Source organism: Corvus cornix, chromosome 2 (assembly GCF_000738735.6).
Source record: "Corvus cornix cornix isolate S_Up_H32 chromosome 2, ASM73873v5, whole genome shotgun sequence".
NCBI classification, from domain to species: domain Eukaryota; kingdom Metazoa; phylum Chordata; class Aves; order Passeriformes; family Corvidae; genus Corvus; species Corvus cornix.
In genome coordinates, this window is record NC_046333.1 from 63908290 (window position 1) to 63926334 (window position 18045).

At 42.2% G+C, this 18045-nt stretch overlaps 1 long non-coding RNA gene across 1 annotated transcript; it reads left to right on the forward strand.

Annotated features, from left to right (window-relative positions):
* The first annotated feature begins 6082 nt into the window (after positions 1–6082).
* On the forward strand, positions 6083–18045 carry LOC120409828. Its single transcript, XR_005601643.1, has 3 exons — positions 6083–6156; positions 11334–11461; positions 17518–18045. It is a non-coding gene; the product is annotated as an uncharacterized LOC120409828 (long non-coding RNA).

Consider the following 18045-nt stretch of genomic DNA (forward strand, 5'->3'; position numbering starts at 1 on the left):
CTCCACAGCCACCAACTGCTTTACTTGTAATCTCCTTGTTCCCCCTCCCTCCACAAAACACTTCCCTGCTTATCACTCCTGGCTCAGTCTCCCATTTCTGAGCGTCCTTTTCTGCACTCTTTGTTTCTTGGATCCAAATTCCAGAAGTGTTCCAGCTTCCTCAACTCTATATCACCTTCTGCCTGCATGCTGCTCTATTCTTTGCTACATAGCAAATTCTTACTTCTACTCTTAATTCAAGCCAAATCCCCAAATCCCTACAGACACCTACTGTGTTTTGGTTCTTCCTACAAATCACCTGTCTCCTCTCATCTTTTGCCTTTTTCACAAAGGACATCGATGCATTTTTTAAAACATGAGATGGCACAGCGTGGGTACTTGGATCTCCGATGAACTGAATATCAAAGAAGCAAAAGATAGCTGGTCTTCCAGATGTGTAGTCCAAAACTGGTGATGCTACTAATACCTTTTTGAAGAAAAAGCCAACTAGGCACCTAAAGTGCAGTCAGTAATTCTGGGATTTTCCTAGTGGTGTTCTTGAATCTACAAAGGCTTTGAGAGGAAACATGTCTCTAGCTAACTCATCCAAGATGAGAAAGAATTTATAGCAATGTTTCCTGAACAGTCTCCAATAAATCAGAGTTGCTAATTGTTTATTCCTCCTAAACCTTTGTTTCTCTCTACTGTCAGTGACTTAGCCTGAAGCAGACTCTAGTCTAGACTGGAATTTTTGGTTCTTATCATCTGCCTAAAAGATTTTTGTGACATCTGTATTTCCTCTTAGTGATCTTCTTACAAGGTGCGAGAGTTTGACACAAATACAGGCCCAAGGCCAGTGTTCAAGCTCTCTAGACTTTGGTCATGGTTTTTATCTGTAAGGAACATTGAAGCAAAACCAGATAAACCTCCAGCTTGGACACTCAAAGTTAAGACTGTCACCTAAATCAGGATCTCAGCTGTGCAGAGACATGGGCACATCTCTTGTATTTGTTAAACAGTGACACATGTTCGTTCCCCCTGACACTCATACTTTCCCCCTGTTTTTTAATTTGAAGAATCGGGTAATTACTACCTTGGAGTTTCCATCCTCTGGAAAATGCCATGCCCTCCTACAAAAGACAGGCCTTTCTGTTAAAAGAGAAGTGCTAATGGTGGGTGAGTTAACTGTGCTTCTTCCCTTGTGATTGTTTCTCTGACAAGTGAACATTTTCTCCAGAGCTGCTTAGGACTAAGGGAGGTGAGTTATATGTCTCATTTTGCTGTAGGACTCTTTACGTGGACATTAATTAGGATGAGATATCAGTTATTCTCTGAGCTTTGTTTCCTTTATCCCACCAAACCATACATTCCCATCAATGCTGCTAAGACCAACAGGATTTCCAGTTTCTCCATACTGATGTTAACCCAACCGGACTGTATAAAGGGGCATATCTGAGGCCCTATTTCATGGTGACAGTGACATGAGAGGACCTTCATCTCCAACAGTAAGGATGGATCCAGTTATGTCTTTGTGTGGACATGGCCCCTGTTGGCACTTTCCTTGGCACAAACGCAGTGTAGGGCCAAACTGCCACAGGGGGTAGCTGACAGGGATGGAATATGGCAGCCTCTGCTGCTCCACCTGGATTGCCATGCTTCTTCAGCTGTGTAGTGGGGTTAGAGAAATAAATGGCTTGGGTTTATGGAAATTAAGTTTTCTGGTTGCTCATGGGCTCCTTGCTTGGTTGCTTAATGTGACTGCTGGTTGGGTGAATCTTCAGTGAGTCTCATCATGTCCTGGAGCAAAAGTCCTCCTTTTCCTCCTGCCAGGCCTGTAGTGGGAAAGGAGCACCGGGAAGCTGCAGGGAAAGGATGTGAAGCTGTTTAGCTGGAGAAAGGCAAAAGCCCACAAGATATGAGTTCTCCGGTTCAGTGTGGGGAGTGCGCTGTGGGAGATGTACCCTAAATCGTGGTCCCAAAGCTCACAAGAAATGTTCCATATGAAGAAGAACACTGGGACACCAGTATCATGTCCCTTTGTTGACAGATTGATGAAAGTTGGGTTGAGGTGACTGCAGAGGCTGCATATGCACAGGTGCATGGCATGTATCGCTGCTGTTGCTGATGCTACACTTTCATTTTAAAACACTGTACAGCTACTCTGACAATAACACTTGAGTGTTTCCATCAGGTCTCTTTCATTTTAAAAGGAAATTATTTAAAAATCATAAAATATATTTGACATCTTTGATTGCATTCCAAATCACCAGTCTAATGAGCTAAGAGTCTGAACAACAGCTCAAGGAAACCTAAGGAAATTCTGTGTTACTTGCAGACAACTGCCCAGAAAATGGAACGGGCACCAAGGAATAAGTGAGATGGAAAGAATCTGATCCTCTTCATTAAACTGCTCACTCTTCAACAACAGATGGTGTGTTTGCGAGTGTTTGCTGTTAAGGAAGTCAGGGCCCTGGACCAAAGAGAAAATATAAGCCACATTTAAGTACTTGCATATGTTGACTTTTGGAATCATTTCCAGCCAGATATAATGTCAGACATCTACACATTGACCCCTCGGTTTTGTCTGCCTGTGCTTTCATTTGTCTGTCATTATGTTTGTCCTGTGACCCCACATGGCAGCAAAATGTTCAGTATTGTTTTACTATAAATAGCAAACAAGCTCAGACAACTACTTAAGAGAAAGGAGAACTGCAGCTCATGGAAGGCTTTGTATAGCAGAAACGTTTTAATATAGGCAGGCAGCAACAATTATTATGTCTGCCTATAACACTATTCAAATAACTATGCCAATTTGCATCACTTAGAATTGATTTTACTGTGTTGCCTGTCTGTTTCAGATTGATGGAGGTTTTTTTAAACTTCAACTAAAATTTTCTAAGAATGACACGAAGGAAAAATATGTTGTTTTGCAATCCTAAAAGATCTTGTTTACGCAAAACCCTTGTGTGTGTGCCATCCAAATCATATAGATGCATGTATTCACATATATCGATGCATCTCTGCATATATATATATTCTATTCTGTCATGGTTATTTTTCTTCCTACCCTTTCTCACTCAAATGATTCTGACTTGGAGAACATGCTAGCATCAGGGAGGGAGGAGAAAACTGGCTTTATGCTTAAAGCAGCATTTCTCAGGGCTGGAGAGCTGGATTTGAATTCTGCTTTTTCGTGGAGCTCCCACACGATGCCAGCCGTGTGATGTAGGATGTTGTTGCCTGGTTGTTAAAACACATTTACACTGCAGATGCTTGTCCTGAATCTGCAGGGCAGCTTCTGCACACTCCCACGAGTACCTGCAGCAGGAGAGCCCTGTGCTGCTGGGCACTTTCATCTCACAGCACCCCTACAACTTCTTCTGCCCCCAAACCCTACTGTGCTGACAGGAAATGCCAAGGGGGAAGAGCAATTGCCTTTTGTAACTGGATTTTCAGCCACATCTGACCAAAGTCAGATTACATCTGAAGCAGTGCTGTAACCACTGGGCTGTTTGATTTAAGCATGTATATAAAAATTAATTCCACACACCCCCACCCCACACCCCCTCAGTACATTTTGTCTTATTTTTGCATTAGGAATCTCTTCCATATATTTCCTGCTGAGTACATCAGATTCTTCTGTCTATGCCACAATAGATTGAAATTAGTCTTGGATGCAGGGAAACATATTCCCCCTTCCACTCCTTGCACCCCTTGTACATAAGCCCTCCCAAGAAATGGAGTCAAAGTGCAATATGATTGTCACTCTGACTCCCTCAGGTCCTGCCATGAGCACACCAGCAGTGCCTGTAGCTCCTCTTCCAAGGTAAGCAGCACAGAAGGTCAAAGAGTGTTGCTTCCCCAGAAGAGATCTGGGGCTTTGCTTCATTGAGCTGAGCTCCCTCTGCAAAAGCACCATAGCCTGAAACCCACCACTGGAGTTAGAGGTGCTAATGGGCAAAATTGACATTCCTGGTTACTTTGGCAAGGCTGTGTTAGTACAATTTACTCCAGAGATTGGATAATATACCACCTGCTATCATAATCAAAACAGGTTTTTTTTTCTTTTTCTTTTCTTTTTTTAATACTAGGTGAATCCCAAAGGCATCCCTGAAAGAATAAAAAAAATCAGCCATGTGTTGTCTTCACTGGAAGCCGTAAATTTACATTAAAATACAGTATTAAATCTCAGTCTTCTATTCCACTGTGAAGCGATGGGAGACTTATAAGCAGGATTTTTCTAAGATTTTTTTGAAACAGCTTCTCAGCCTTACCCCTGTCACTGATACTGTCAAATTGGCATACTGTATACCTTGAAATGCTGTGCATTGCACAGTCATAAATCCCACATGGATTTATCCAGCAGGCTTAGTGTCGTTAGCCCCTGTTACAGACAGGCTGCAGTGCTGAATGAGCACATAACTTGACAGAGGTCATCCAAGGTAGCAAAGACCTCACAAGGGAGCACAGATTTCATAACAGCCTCTCATTTTCTGAGCGTTGCTGGGAAAGCAGCCTGGATGCGATGCGCTCTTGCTATCATTTCCTTTTGCCTTCAACTGTTTCTATTGAGAATGCATCTGTGCATCATAAAAAACCCCCCAAACATTTATCAGGCATTTTGTTGTCTGTTTTCTGACCCCAAAAAAGCTACCTGTCATTTTTCAGAGTCATTGCCAAATCTCAACATGGCTTTTTTTAATATTCGTTGTAATTGTGTTAACACGTTTGCTGAGTGAGCACTCCTAGCCTGTGCTGACCGCTTGGAATTCAAAATTAGCACAGTAATTACATTTCACAGGCTACTGGTCCATGGGAAATTTCACCTCGCTTGTGAATTTGCATGTTCTGAAATAGGTCGGAGAAGCAGATGGCTTTGAAAGAAGAAGCGAAATAAAAAGGACTGGGAGTCAAGACTCCTGTTTTGCTTATTAGATTAAGCCCTTTATGACAGGGTGAGTGCTCACATCCAGTTAGGTGGTTCACTAGCGCTGAGTGAATCATCAAGAGTGTCTCTGGAATTTTCCTGGAGGGTATTTTCTGGGTAGCTTCCAGGAGTATTTATGCACAGTGCATCCAGAAGCACCAGCTTGTTATTCACTGCAGTTCCATCAGGGAGTTGGAAAAGAGCAGCAGATCAGCCTGACATCTAAGAGTCTAAGGGCAGAGGATAAACAGTTTTCTATTACCATGATTCTGAAGTCGTAATTAAATATAGGCATTGCCAAATGCAAGATCTGTTAGATAACTGAGCAAACATATCTCTGGGGAAGCAACCTTGGCCTGAGGTATTTTTCTCACTTCTGTGGACACAAGAAATATCAACATCCCTATTCAAGCCCTTCTTTGATTATAATTTCAATCCCAGTAATTAAAGGCAGTCTCAATAAACTAAAGCCCCTCAAGGAACAGGAACAGAAGCCCACTGTGTCCCTCCGGTGTATCAGCACATTATGATATTTTCCCACATATTATGGCAGGGTGAAAAATAAATAAAAACACTGCAGAGACACACAACCTAATTCTGCAAGTGCTTTCATGCCATTTGCTGTCTGGGTTTGCCTCTTTCTGGGTTTCTGTTTTTTCTTTTATTTGCCTTCCTTCCTACATACCCACAAATACTTGATTTATTTCTCAGTTTAATAACATCAACAAAAAAGAACGGAATCATGTTAATGACCAGCTTTATTTTTGGAAGAAGCCAACAGTCATGTATAGCCAACTTGCATATGGAGTATTTTGCTCAGTGAAGAGGCAGCACCATCTGGAAACCTGTCATGCTGCCTCTTTACATTTCATCTCCACTATGAAACGTATCTGCAGAACCATCCCATGGCCACAGTGTATCTGCAGATACAACTGCACCACCAGTCATGGATGCCTGGAGACAACCAGTGGGCTCCAGATGTGAAGATGCAAGTCCTTTCCATTTATGCCAAAGGAGAATTTCTGCTGGCTTTTAGCTGAACCCAGGCCATTAGGTGGCTGACCACGGATAGCACAGCATATCAAAATTAAGGATTTTATTTTCTTGTGTGATAAATTTACCTGGATATGCCAATATTGTAATATTCTCTTTTTCTTTCCTCAAAGTCTGCAGATGAAAAACAATACTCAAAGTTTTCCTAATGGTTGTGCTCCTGCCTGGATGTGACAGACAGAGCTCACGTGAACCATGTGAGTGTAAAGAAGTTTCCTATAAAAAGCCTAACCCAAGAACTGAGTTTTGTTTATCCGTCAAGAAAGCAATTAATAATAACACCGTTTTCTTCTCTTAGGAAATGAGATCCACCAATTAAGCTGAAATAGGTCTGAATGCAATACTTACAGATCTTTGCCCATCAATAGCACCTCAGATACACCTAAGCTCAGCCAAAAGGACTCAGTCTGCTTTCATTACCTGGAGGGAGCTTATGAAAGTGAGGGAGAGTGACATTTACATGGACAGAGAGTGATGGAACAAGGGGAAATGGTTTAAAACTAAAAAAGGAGAGATTTAGATTAGATGTTTAGAAGAAATTCTTTACTGTGAGGGTGGTGAGGCACTGGAATAGGTTGCCCAGAGAAGCTGTGGATGCCCCATCCCTGGAAATGTTCAAGGCCAGGTTGGATGGGTCTCTGAGTAACCTGGTCTAGTGGAAGGTATCCCTGCCCATGACATGGGGGTTGAAACTAGATGGTATCTAAGGTCCCTTCCAACCCCAGCCATTCTATGATTCTATGATTCTATGATTCTATGATTCGTCAGAGGCTTTTGTGTGGGCTGGTTTCTCTGTGCTCTAATTTTATGCTTAGCACTGCAAAAATCAAAAACTGATTGTTTATTTATGACATTCAAATCAAGTGCACATTGAGATGGAAATGGGGGATTATTTTAATAAATATATCAATAATCCTTGTTAGTAGAAGCCTTGTGGCTTGCTTTGCCCAACAATGTTGTAGCACATTGTTTATTTTCTTGTTTTGTTATTTTGATTCCCACTTGATTTATATATAGAAAAAATAGTGCATCAATGTGCAAAGAATATATCCATGTCAAATAATTTAATCATGAGGTTGATACGAACTACAGAACTGTGGGATGCCTTGAGTAATTCATCTTACCATCAGCCTTGAAGTATGGCTAAAAAAAAATCTTACAAAATTCACAACAAAAGTTACCTAGGAAAAATGTGACTTAATGCTGTCAGCAAAACCGGGTAAAGGAAATCTAAAAGGACAGGAAAAAGGAAGAAAAAAATCAAAGGCATTTTATGTTGCATCTCAGGTTCTTCTGCTGTTGTAATTGTTTTCAGTGGACTGTGACTACATTGTTCTTAAATATTTCAAGGAGAGAAATTCTTTCATACAGCAGACAGGCAAATAAGACTATAATAATTATTCGTGCTGTACAATCATTTCACTATATTTAAGTGTTGTAGCTAAAGCAGATCAGAAAAAAATATACCCATGTTTTTGCCCTTTTCTTGAAGTCTGTTTTTAATGGACAGTATTCCAGCCCAGTGATTTTTGGACAGAGTCCAGGTAGGTTTTGGTCTGCCATCTTACCTACAGAACCAGTTTGCAGCAGACAACCCATCACAGCCCCAGCATCCCAAGCCCTCATGGGTGCTTGTCATCTTATGAGAACAGAACAAGACCTGAGGGTTTGAAGTTATATTTACATTCTTGTGAGAACAAAGAGAAGAGGCTTAAGATGAGACTACCCTGGAAGACACTTGGATGCTCTGACTGTATTAAAATGTGAGCCGTTGTAAGACATTTCCTTGAGAAACCAACAAGAAATGGAAGAAGAAAGACAATTTGTTGAAATTTGCTATTTTAAGGATTTAGGCAATCTGGGATGATTCTACACCCATGGCAGGGCCTGCTGGCATTGTCACTCAGACTTTTGCTACAGAGGTCTGACTTTCTGGTCCAGAGGTCTGGCTCAAAACTCATGCCAGTCCCATATGGACTAGCTATAATCAGTTTCTTTAGGTGGTAAATCAGAAGCAGCTCAATGTGATGCCATCCTACCTCTAGCTCTCAGCTGCAGAAACCGGCTCACCGTGACCACTTGGCCTGATGTGTCACCAGTGTGCACCATGTGCCTTCGCAGTGTTGTCTGTGTTCAGAATAATGACAGGAAGACAGAATGAGGAGAAGCTCTGATGCATGAAGCACACAGAAATCATATAGCATACAAAAGCAGTTAATACGGCAAAAAAATCACCTAGTCTCCTACAGCAGAGTTAGAGAAACACTGAGGATCTGAAGCATACCCAGCACAGTGCTCAGCTCATGAGGAATGCTCGGCCCCATAAGGTATTTGAGGAATGGAGCATGTGCAAGACACAGACCAATAAATGCTTTTCCAAGAGAAATCCAATGCTTAACACAGGCAAAGTAACAACAAATAAGAGCTGCTTGCACTCAGCCTACTCTTCAAAGTTGGAGCTACCCTTACCAAATAGTTTAGACTGCAAAGCAGGTAGGTGAAGAAGTGGCAAAATCATGGTTTATTGACAGATATGAGAAGGCAGGAACACAGTCAGGCGCATTTGCTCCCGACAGGCATCAGAGTTCAAGCCACACCAACCTCTTAATTCCTCAGAATTCAGCCCAAGCAAGGTGGGCATCAGTGCTCTATGAAGGCAAAGGCCATGGCTGACCAGGCCTCACTCTTCAGCAGCGTCATTTCCAGGCGTCCTAGCCCAGATTTTACAGGCGTCCCTGCACAGCACTAACAGTGCTAACTGCTAATTTATTTATAACAAGTTCCTAATTTATTTTTGGCTCTCAAATGCCATAGAGAAAGAGGGAATCAGTCAGTCAGCAAGACTGACACACAGCAAGTATCTCCAGGGAAGAGAGTGATCTGTACCATTGCTGTTGAGTTCACTTGGCAGTCTAAGCTGCTTTTTTCCCTTCTGTCTTTTACACAAGTTGCATCTAGAGCTTGAATTCATCTGGTTTCATGCAGGGTGCCATCTGATCAGCCCCAGGCAAGTGGTTTGAAACTCTCTGATGGACAGGTCATAGGTCCAGAATCTCACTGAGAGCTGGAGCATGTGTGATGCTAATCTGGAGTACAGCTTTTGGTGCAGTTTCTTTCAGAGGAAGCCTAGATCCCATGTGCCAAGCAATTTTGTGGACCAGAAATGAGAATGAGCAGGGGTTTCATTTCAACACTATCTTACTCTACCAAATCAAAATGCAACTGTAGATGCAGCCACAGATAAGGCATTTTGTGTTACTAACCATACCTACTAACCATGTATGTGATCAAATTGTTCAACCTTATCTATCTGAAACAAGAGGAAACAACAAAGAAAGGACTCTGATTAAGGACTGTGCTCTATGCAGATGTCTTTATGTTCCCTAGATAAAATCTGTGACATGGGTGATTTGGAAATATTGTGGAGAAGCCTGAAGGAATAAAATCTAGAGAAAACATGAAAATTGCCCTAGTAGTAAAGCATTCAAGAATCTCTCCAGAGCCCTTTGTAGTTAATGACTATTAATTGATTTTGTGAATTTCATTGTGTTTTATAGTCTGCAGCCTGTTTGTGAGAAGTGCTCACTCTAGAGGGAGTTAGGGCTAGAGTTAGAGACAAGTGAACAGGATATTCCCTTCCTTTGCAATACCCATCAAGGCATGTTACAGTCGCCTGTTCCCAAACAACAAAGGTATTTTCTTAGGATGTGGACCAAAGAGGCACATCCACCTTCACTTTCTTAAAAGAAAGCTATAGCCTGCTTCTCTCATTAGTCCAGAAGAACAAGCAAGTCACCTACTTTCTTCTGTTTGGGAGGGTCCAAAATCCATAGGAGCTGAAGCACTATGGAAATGAAAAAGCCTTTTAAGGTATCTTTGTGATCACAGAATTTATACACTGAGGCTCTAAACTGATTCAAGAGACACTGTGCTCTCCAGTGGGCTGTCATTTCAAACAAGTTTTATTTAGCAGGTTTAGGATATTATGAGTCATTTCACTGGCTTCTTATTTCCTGACCCAAGTCTGAAAATAATTATTTCTTCAGCTCCCCACTCCAAAATAAAACCCAGGAGTGCCACAGAACTTTCCAGCAACTTCTATCTGTATTTTTGAGCAGTGGTTTCTATGGGGAGGAGCAGGTCTACTGTCCTCCGCTGTTTACTTTTTCTTTGTTCTCACTACAGCTGGCCATACTCTGAAATGGGTTGGGTTCAGCAAAGATCTTCAAAATAATTCCAATCCTAAAGACTTCCATGCCTATTTAACCCAAAATTTCTCAAATCCTTGTTGAAAAGATGAAAAAGACAGAAACAAAAAAGTGGAAAATAATTTTAGCTTTAGTAGATGAACACAAAATTTTCACTTGACAAATCATTTGGCTTCGAGATTCTTTACAACCTCAGTATAAAATCTATCAGTAATCAGCTGCTCCATCCTTAAACTGATCCTGCTGGTGTTTTAAAAAATTTGTTTGTTTAACAGGAAACTCTGTTTTAAATTACTATTTCGTCTGAGTATTTCATCACATTTTCACTTGTATTCCATCCCAGAATAGCAGTTGGGCGAGCAGGATATTTCAATTTTTTTCTGAGGTAGGATCTTACTTATTTTATTCCCCATGGGAATTCACAAAATCTTGAACATAAAAAGTTTGTGTTTCTTGAAACAGCAGTTATCAAAACTGGTGTTTCTTCAGCCTGCTCCTTAAGTGTCCAAGTAGCTGGTGCCTCACCTGGCTGTTTCCCAATGCAGCCCTTTTTGGAAGAGGGGAAAGTGCTTGGGAAACAGATGAAGAGGACAGGTATCACACTAAGAACGCTGAGATTCTGTTCAAGAATAAGAGGAAGCAGATAAGTTCTCAAAATCTCCATCTTTCTCACAACAGAGAAAATCCTGTTCCCTTCCGAGTTATTTATTAGAGATTCTCTGTGCAAAGGCCCCCTAGTGGCTAAATGACCTCTACAAAAAAGCAATTTATCTTGTAGAGGGGTTTTGTCTGTGTTGCTGTGTTAGCTTGGGGCCCCAGTCCTGCTAAGTCCAAGATCCCTGCTGCCCATGCTGCTTCACCTGCTGGCTTTATACCTGCATCTAGACTTGAGTGAGGCTGTGGGCCTTCCAGGCAGCAGCACAGGTATCAAAGACCCCTGCTCCTGTATTACTGAAGAACAGTATTACCTCTTTGTAATTCACGTGCTTCCTCTGGATCTAAAAGATGGGAGCAATACTGAACAGGCACTACTTGAGGTGAGAGGTCTGAAGGAAATAGGAGAGGCTACACTGGCACTCTGTGAGAGCTCTGCTGTGCTATGGCTGCTCATTGAAACAGATGAGAACACTCAACACTCGCTTACCGCCTTTGATCTTTCTTTGCAGGTAATTTATATGAGTGGTTCTGGCTTTTGTGTGCTCCTGAGCATGACACTGACAGGCAAAGGAGCTCAGACTGCAGGCTGGCTGTTTATGGCACTGAAGACAAAGAAAGCTCCGAAAAAAGGCTCCAGGTAAAGCCATGTATGTTCCAGCATGTTCCAGCATGTGGAAAGCAAGGATAAATGGCTGAAATCAATGACCTTTATAACTAATTTCCAAAGTTCAGCAGTTTCTGCTGAGTTTTGTTTAGAATAGACAGCAACAGGCAGGAGTTTGGGCAGGAGTGAGCCCTGGGTCAAGGCTGTAGTGAGCACCACATAAATAGAGCACCAACTCTAGCCAGATCAGGTCTGAGTAGGAATAGCTGGGTCCTGACTCTGTAGCCTGAATTTCATCTCCATCCTTCCACAACAAATAAATATACTTTTGTAACATTCCAGAGCCCAAAATGCCTATTTTAGACCCAAATTCCTGAGGGCTTTCATAGTTTTTTATTCAGAGGGCCTAACATTGCCTTCCCTTATGAAGGCAATTATGCTTTGCAAAATGAATATATAAAGCTGGTCCTCTTGTGGTTTATATCCACTGAGCAGCTCTGAACGGTTGTTACTGGCATGATGCTGAACTTGATAGTTCTGGCTTTTCCCTAGTCTGTCCTTTTACTTCATGGCAATTCCTCCCCTCATCTTGCTTGTTCACTTCTTCAATTCTTTATTAGTTTCACCCCATTTGGACTAACAAGCTTTCAGGCAAACGGTGTCTCTTCTTATATGTTTGTAAAATCAACCCCTCAGCTGAACTGCTGTCTTTACAAACTATTACAATATCAATAGGAGTGGAAATTAGAACATTTGCACATCATGGAAACACAAGTGGTAAATCCAGTTAATGAACTTTAACGCTCCTGATACCTACAATTCTGTGTTGCTTCAGTTGCACGGAGCTACCTTCACCAAGACAGTTTTAATGTACCCATCCTGGCACAAACAGGTTTTTTCCAAACACAGCAGCCACCATCTCTTTTCCTGACAGGATACACCCTACTGGTATCCAGCAACATCTCCTGAGTTGCACATGACATCAGCTGCCTGGGAACTAGCAAAATTGCATCGCCCTAATCCTCAAAGCTTGCTTGAACAGATTTGCTGGCACCATGCCTGTGCTAGAGGACAGGAACACTTAAAATCACATAATTTTTTTGGCTCATTGAAATCATTCTGTTGCCCTGTTTTTCCGTTGCCATTCAGCCTGATTTGCAAGCAATTTTCTCAATGGAGCACTTCACAGAGGTTGGGAGTATGCTGTGCTCAATACTGCATTCTAGCCATGAGCCGCATTGGTGGTGGTTTATTTTCTGGCACTGTCATCTTGCGAGTAACGCTTACCTTCTCAGGTTTTGGCACAAAACGCTTCCTACTTAGTCATCAGATGCCCAGTGAAACTTACTTCATTCAGACAGATTCTCTTCTTTTTTTTGTAGCTCACTTTCAGAATTCGTTTCTGCTTGTTAATGCAAGCCTCCGAGCATGCTGCTGCTGTGCATTTTTAAACACTTACCCAAATGTCATCTCTATTATTTCCAAACTCTCAGACTCTTTGGGGATAGCTTAGATGCAAATGAGCTGTCAAAGAAAGATTACTTGAACCAACATTCAGAATGACAAAAGGCTTACAGACTGCATGCACAGCACATGGCTTCCAGCTTCCCAGTCAGCCATTATTTGCCAAAATCAAGGGTTCACACACAGTCCAAAAAAACATTTGGCTTTGTTACAATGGGGCACAGTTATTCTCCATTGAAAAATTTAAACCTCTTAGATCTAGGAAAACTCTGATTTCCATAGCTTCTCAGATGTTGCTCAGCTACTCACTCAACCCACACATTCTTTGTACCTAAAAATTCTCTTTAGAGCCTGTCTGTCTTCCAATAGGTAGAGCTCTTTCTCCCTGTCACACACTTTTTGGGGGATGTTGCAGAGGTCAGTAAAAAGAAAAACCAAACTTTACCCTGCACAGCAGTCTGAGAAACAGTGAGTGTTGCTCTGACAGAACAAACCAGGACCCCTCTTCCAAAATCATGGCCCACATCCATGGCTGCACATGGCATGATTCTTGGGGCTGTCCTGTGCAGGGCCAGGACTTTGATAATCCTTGTGGATCCCTTCCAACTCAGAACATTCAGTACTTCTGTGATCCAAGAGGCTTCATGAGGAGATGTAATGCAGTCACTGAAAGCAAATGCATCATTTTGTAAAGCCCAGCTTTCTAACTGCAGATGGCACCGCTGATTCTGCTAAGGTGACACACATTTTGCTGAAGAGCTGATTTCTTCAGCAGGAAATAGGATAGCCCCAGAGACTGAGGTATTTAAACCAAATCCTGACCTGTTTTAACACTGTCTCAGTGTTACGCATGGGAGATACACACACTCATGCACTCATTAAAATGGGACAGCAAGCCAAATTCGTTTCTCATACAACTACTGACATCAACAGAAGGCCCAGTGTTTGAACAGCAGCTGTCACAATTTGTTCCTTGGATAATATTTAGCCAAGATTAAACCTAGATAGAGATAGCAGGTACTTTGCAGATACTCTGGTTTTACAATGAGCATTGAGCAAGTCCTGGAAGTGCAGGGTTTGAGGGGTAAACAAGATATGCTTAATTCTAATTTCCTGTGTCCTCCCTCCCACACTGGCAGTGGTTCAAATTATGCCTTTTTCAGCAAGATAGTAAAATATAGTTTTACAAGGAAATACAGACATTGCACTTTTCATCTCAAGAGTCTGGAAAGTGCAGCTGGGCATTAATTAATCAGCACAACATCTCTGCAAGTTAAAGGAATATTTTTATCCCCTGTGTGGAAACTGAGGCACAAGGAAGTAGAGTATCCTATAAAAGGTCAAGAAATAAGTTCATCACTAGAGAAAAGAATTTGCCTAATTGGTGATAACGCTGGGCTAAGAAATACTCTGTGTAATTGAAGAAGATGAGTTCTGTGGTTTTCATGGTTTATTCCTGCTGAGAGATGCTCATTGCCCACAAACTGCTGAACCTAGACAGAGTGTTATTCAGTATGTTATGCTCTGTTGGTCCTCAGCCCAAATCACTGCAGTCTGTAACCCTTGCCAGCACATTTTTTTGCCTTTATGGCATGAGAGCTTCAGGTCTGAAAGCAGCCAAGACCATGGCCCCACTGTATCTTCAGAGATAACATGAAAGAAAGGGTGCAGCATGGTCAAATTTATATGCCATACACTGTTGTCTTGCTGGTAAGTATTACTCCTTAGGTAATAGAGAGACGTGTCAACCACTGATGCTGTTGTTCACAGCATATGGAAGAGTATTGTTTTCATACTTATGTCACTACCTTTGAATGTGTGTAATGGGTGAACTCTTACTATTTCCAAGACTGTGGGTTCCTTCACATGTCCAGTATAGGGCTAGACTAGGGTGTATAACAGAATTGCCTCTCTGCCTGGCACCTTACTTTGGAATCTGCCTCTCATTCTGAGCAGTGTCTTCCTACTGGTTCCTTATGCTTTTACATCTGCACCTCCTGACTCAGACTGAAATTGCTTTATTCTCTCATTTTACTCTGCATTTGTTCAGTGGTATGCCAGGGGTGGGATCCTTGGAACCAGAACTATTGTAAGCCCTGCTGCCAGCAGCAAAGCATCCTGAGAGGATGAGGAGAGGATAGGGACTGCATTTCCCTGACTACACCATGTGCCCCAAAAGCCTTTCCTTGGGCAGAACTAGCTGGGGAAGGTGGAGCGCAGAGCAGTTACAGCCCTCTCAACTTGCCTGGTTACATTTTCTCCCTTAAGAATGATTCACACTGACCTAGAAAATGTAACAGAAATGGATTTGTCGGTTACCAGGTTACTGCTGTGCCTTGCAAAATCATGGCAAACTCTTTCCTAAGGGATGAACTTTCACTCCGTGCCCCAAGTGATACTGTCCTCTGAAGCACTGGGGTAACTGCAGTTTAAGTGGATTTAGTCACAGCACAGTTGACACTTCCTGTAGGGTAGAAAAGGCATCTGTGGAAATAAAAAGACCCTTCTGTATAAAATGCAAGAAAGATTTCTGCAGGAGCTTAAGCTACATATCTCCAGCTGAGCATTGGAGAAAAGTCACAGTGGGCTCACAATACTCCCAGAAACCTCTCCAGCCACATTGCCAAATCTACAAATAACATTTTTACATGTTGTGTTGAACAGAACAGCAGAATTTTATCTTTAAAGTCAGAGGAAATACACTGGGGCCCATAGTAGTGATTATTACTGACTTCAGTATCTGATTGTCACCAGTTTAGAAGGCTCTGCCTCTATTCCCAAACAACTTGAAACAACAGCTATGAGGATTGTGAAGTTTGACCATTTGCTTACAAAGCAGTGACAAGTCTGAGACTCAAAAAGGACATTACAAATCTGTGTACTGCCACTTTTTCCACTGTCAGGACTCCTAATCTTTTGTCCTATATCTGTCTTTTTCTAGGGGTCTGTGTTATTCTCATTCAAAAGCACTGCAGCATGGCAGAAATAGAATATTTGAGACCTAGAAAATAGAGGGGAAAATTTTTGATCTCAAATAAATAGCACTAGTGCTGCAACACTGGATGTATTTTTCTTTCCATACTTAAATCAATTTTAAAGAGGGATTTTCTAACTAATCTGCATTTGCTACAGAACTTGGAGGATTTCTACCATTGTGCTACAGACCTAGGAGATCACATGGCATAATTTAGGCTTCCTTCCCTACAGAGTATACCAGTTCTTTGTTATGATGGTGATAAAAAAAAAGGACAAAAAAGGCTGCACATAGGCCAGGAAGGGCTGTATACCCTAGGTGTTGCAAAGAGTCATTTGTGGCATAGGTTTATTTGCTTTTATTCAGTCAACTTGTGTTAGCAAAAAAATTGCCAGGTCTGCAGGAGGTGGAGCAGCATCCAATTAAGTGACTAACCACATTATTAGTTGGACAAAGCAAACACTTTTCACCTGAAATGGCATGTATCTCTCCAGTGAGATACTGGAGAGATTAGGGGTCTAAGCTTTAAGGCTGCAATACTTCTGATTTCAGGGCCGCTGAGTATGAAAATGACGGAAATCATCTGTGTGTGGGAAACATGGCAGCAAAACATTGTACATGTGAGCTCAAAACCTGGTTTTGGTTTTTTGTTTTGTTTTGGTCTCGGTTTTTTGGGAGGTGGGGTTTTTCTGTGTTGTTTTGGGTTTTTTCAGATGCTGCTAAAAATAGCATTTCACATTCTTAGATCCTATCTGAGGCATAAAACACTGAAAAAAATGCATAGATGTAAAACCAAACGTGCTTCTCAAAACTGCTGGATATTTCTTCTCAGCACTGTTGTTTTGGTTATGACTCAGAAGTTTGACTTGTAAGGCAACATGGCATTTTGTTCACCAGAACACTTCTTATGCTTTGGACAATGCCTGTACAATGATTTGGGAGCTGATTTAGGTGGAGTGAGTACACTGAGTCCTGCAAACAGCACTGCTGGCAGTACCCCAGATGTATTCAAAGCATTCACAACATGGTTAAGAAGAGTTGAAGCTGGAGTATTTGCAGGTGAACTGGCCTGTGGCATGCTTGGCCTTGTACATCCCCAGCCTGTGCACAGCTTACTCATAAGAACTTGGCCCTGCATGTGTGATCAGGCAGTTTCCTTGCAGACTGCATGCTTGTATGCAAACAGGAGAGATGAGCAATAAATCCAGGCAAGGCCACAGGGCCAGATTTGCATTTCCCAGCACAGCCTGCATTTCATGACTTGAAATGTTGTCCTTCACCAGGAATAAAGGGGGTACTCGTGTTGTCTGCACTGAGAGGCATCTGAGGTAACACCAGCACATCAACTCGGGGCTTTGCAGATGCTCAGCATGTCTCAAAACCAGGCACTTTATTTTGACGCTTGTATATAAGGCTTGCCTTAGGGGTCTCATTTCAGAAATGCCATTTGCAAATTCAGTTCTAAATATTTTATCATGTCTATTCCCCTCAGAAGGAGCTGCACAGATTAAACACAAAAAGCTTGTAGAGTCCTCAGATAAGATGCACTACTGACACAGGACATATTGTTAATAATGATTAATTATTATTATTCTGCTGGCTGACAGGCATCTGACTGACGGATACTCTCTAATCCCTATTCTCTCCCCAGATTTTCTTCCTAATTAGTGTCCTCTAGACCCTTGTAATCACATGCCACGCAAATGAACTGCATGTTATTCAGCCAAACAGATGACAGTGGACTGGGTGACTTCCTCTGTCGCCAGCAGGCTGGAAGAAAAGAAGCGGGGAGACACTACACGCTGTAAATGCTTCTTTTCCGCGTCGGGAAAAGGGAACGGCGGCCGCGGGCACAGGGCGGGGGTGCAGCGCCCTCTGCAGGCTGCGCCGCCACCGCCACGCACCCGGGCACCGCATCCACCGCGCCCAACGGCGGGGCTCAGGGATTCCGGGAATAAATCGCTTCCTTCTGTGTTGCTAGCATTCTATATTAATCGGAAAGAACCCCAACAAACAACTAACAAAACAAACCACACCGAAACAGAATATGGAAGATGTGGCATCACCACTGTCCGGCAGGAATCCCTTGGAAGTGGCCTCAAGTTGAGCCAGGGGAAGTTCAGGTGGGATATTACATAAAAATGTTTTCACGGGAAGGGTTGTCCAAGGAACAGGCTGC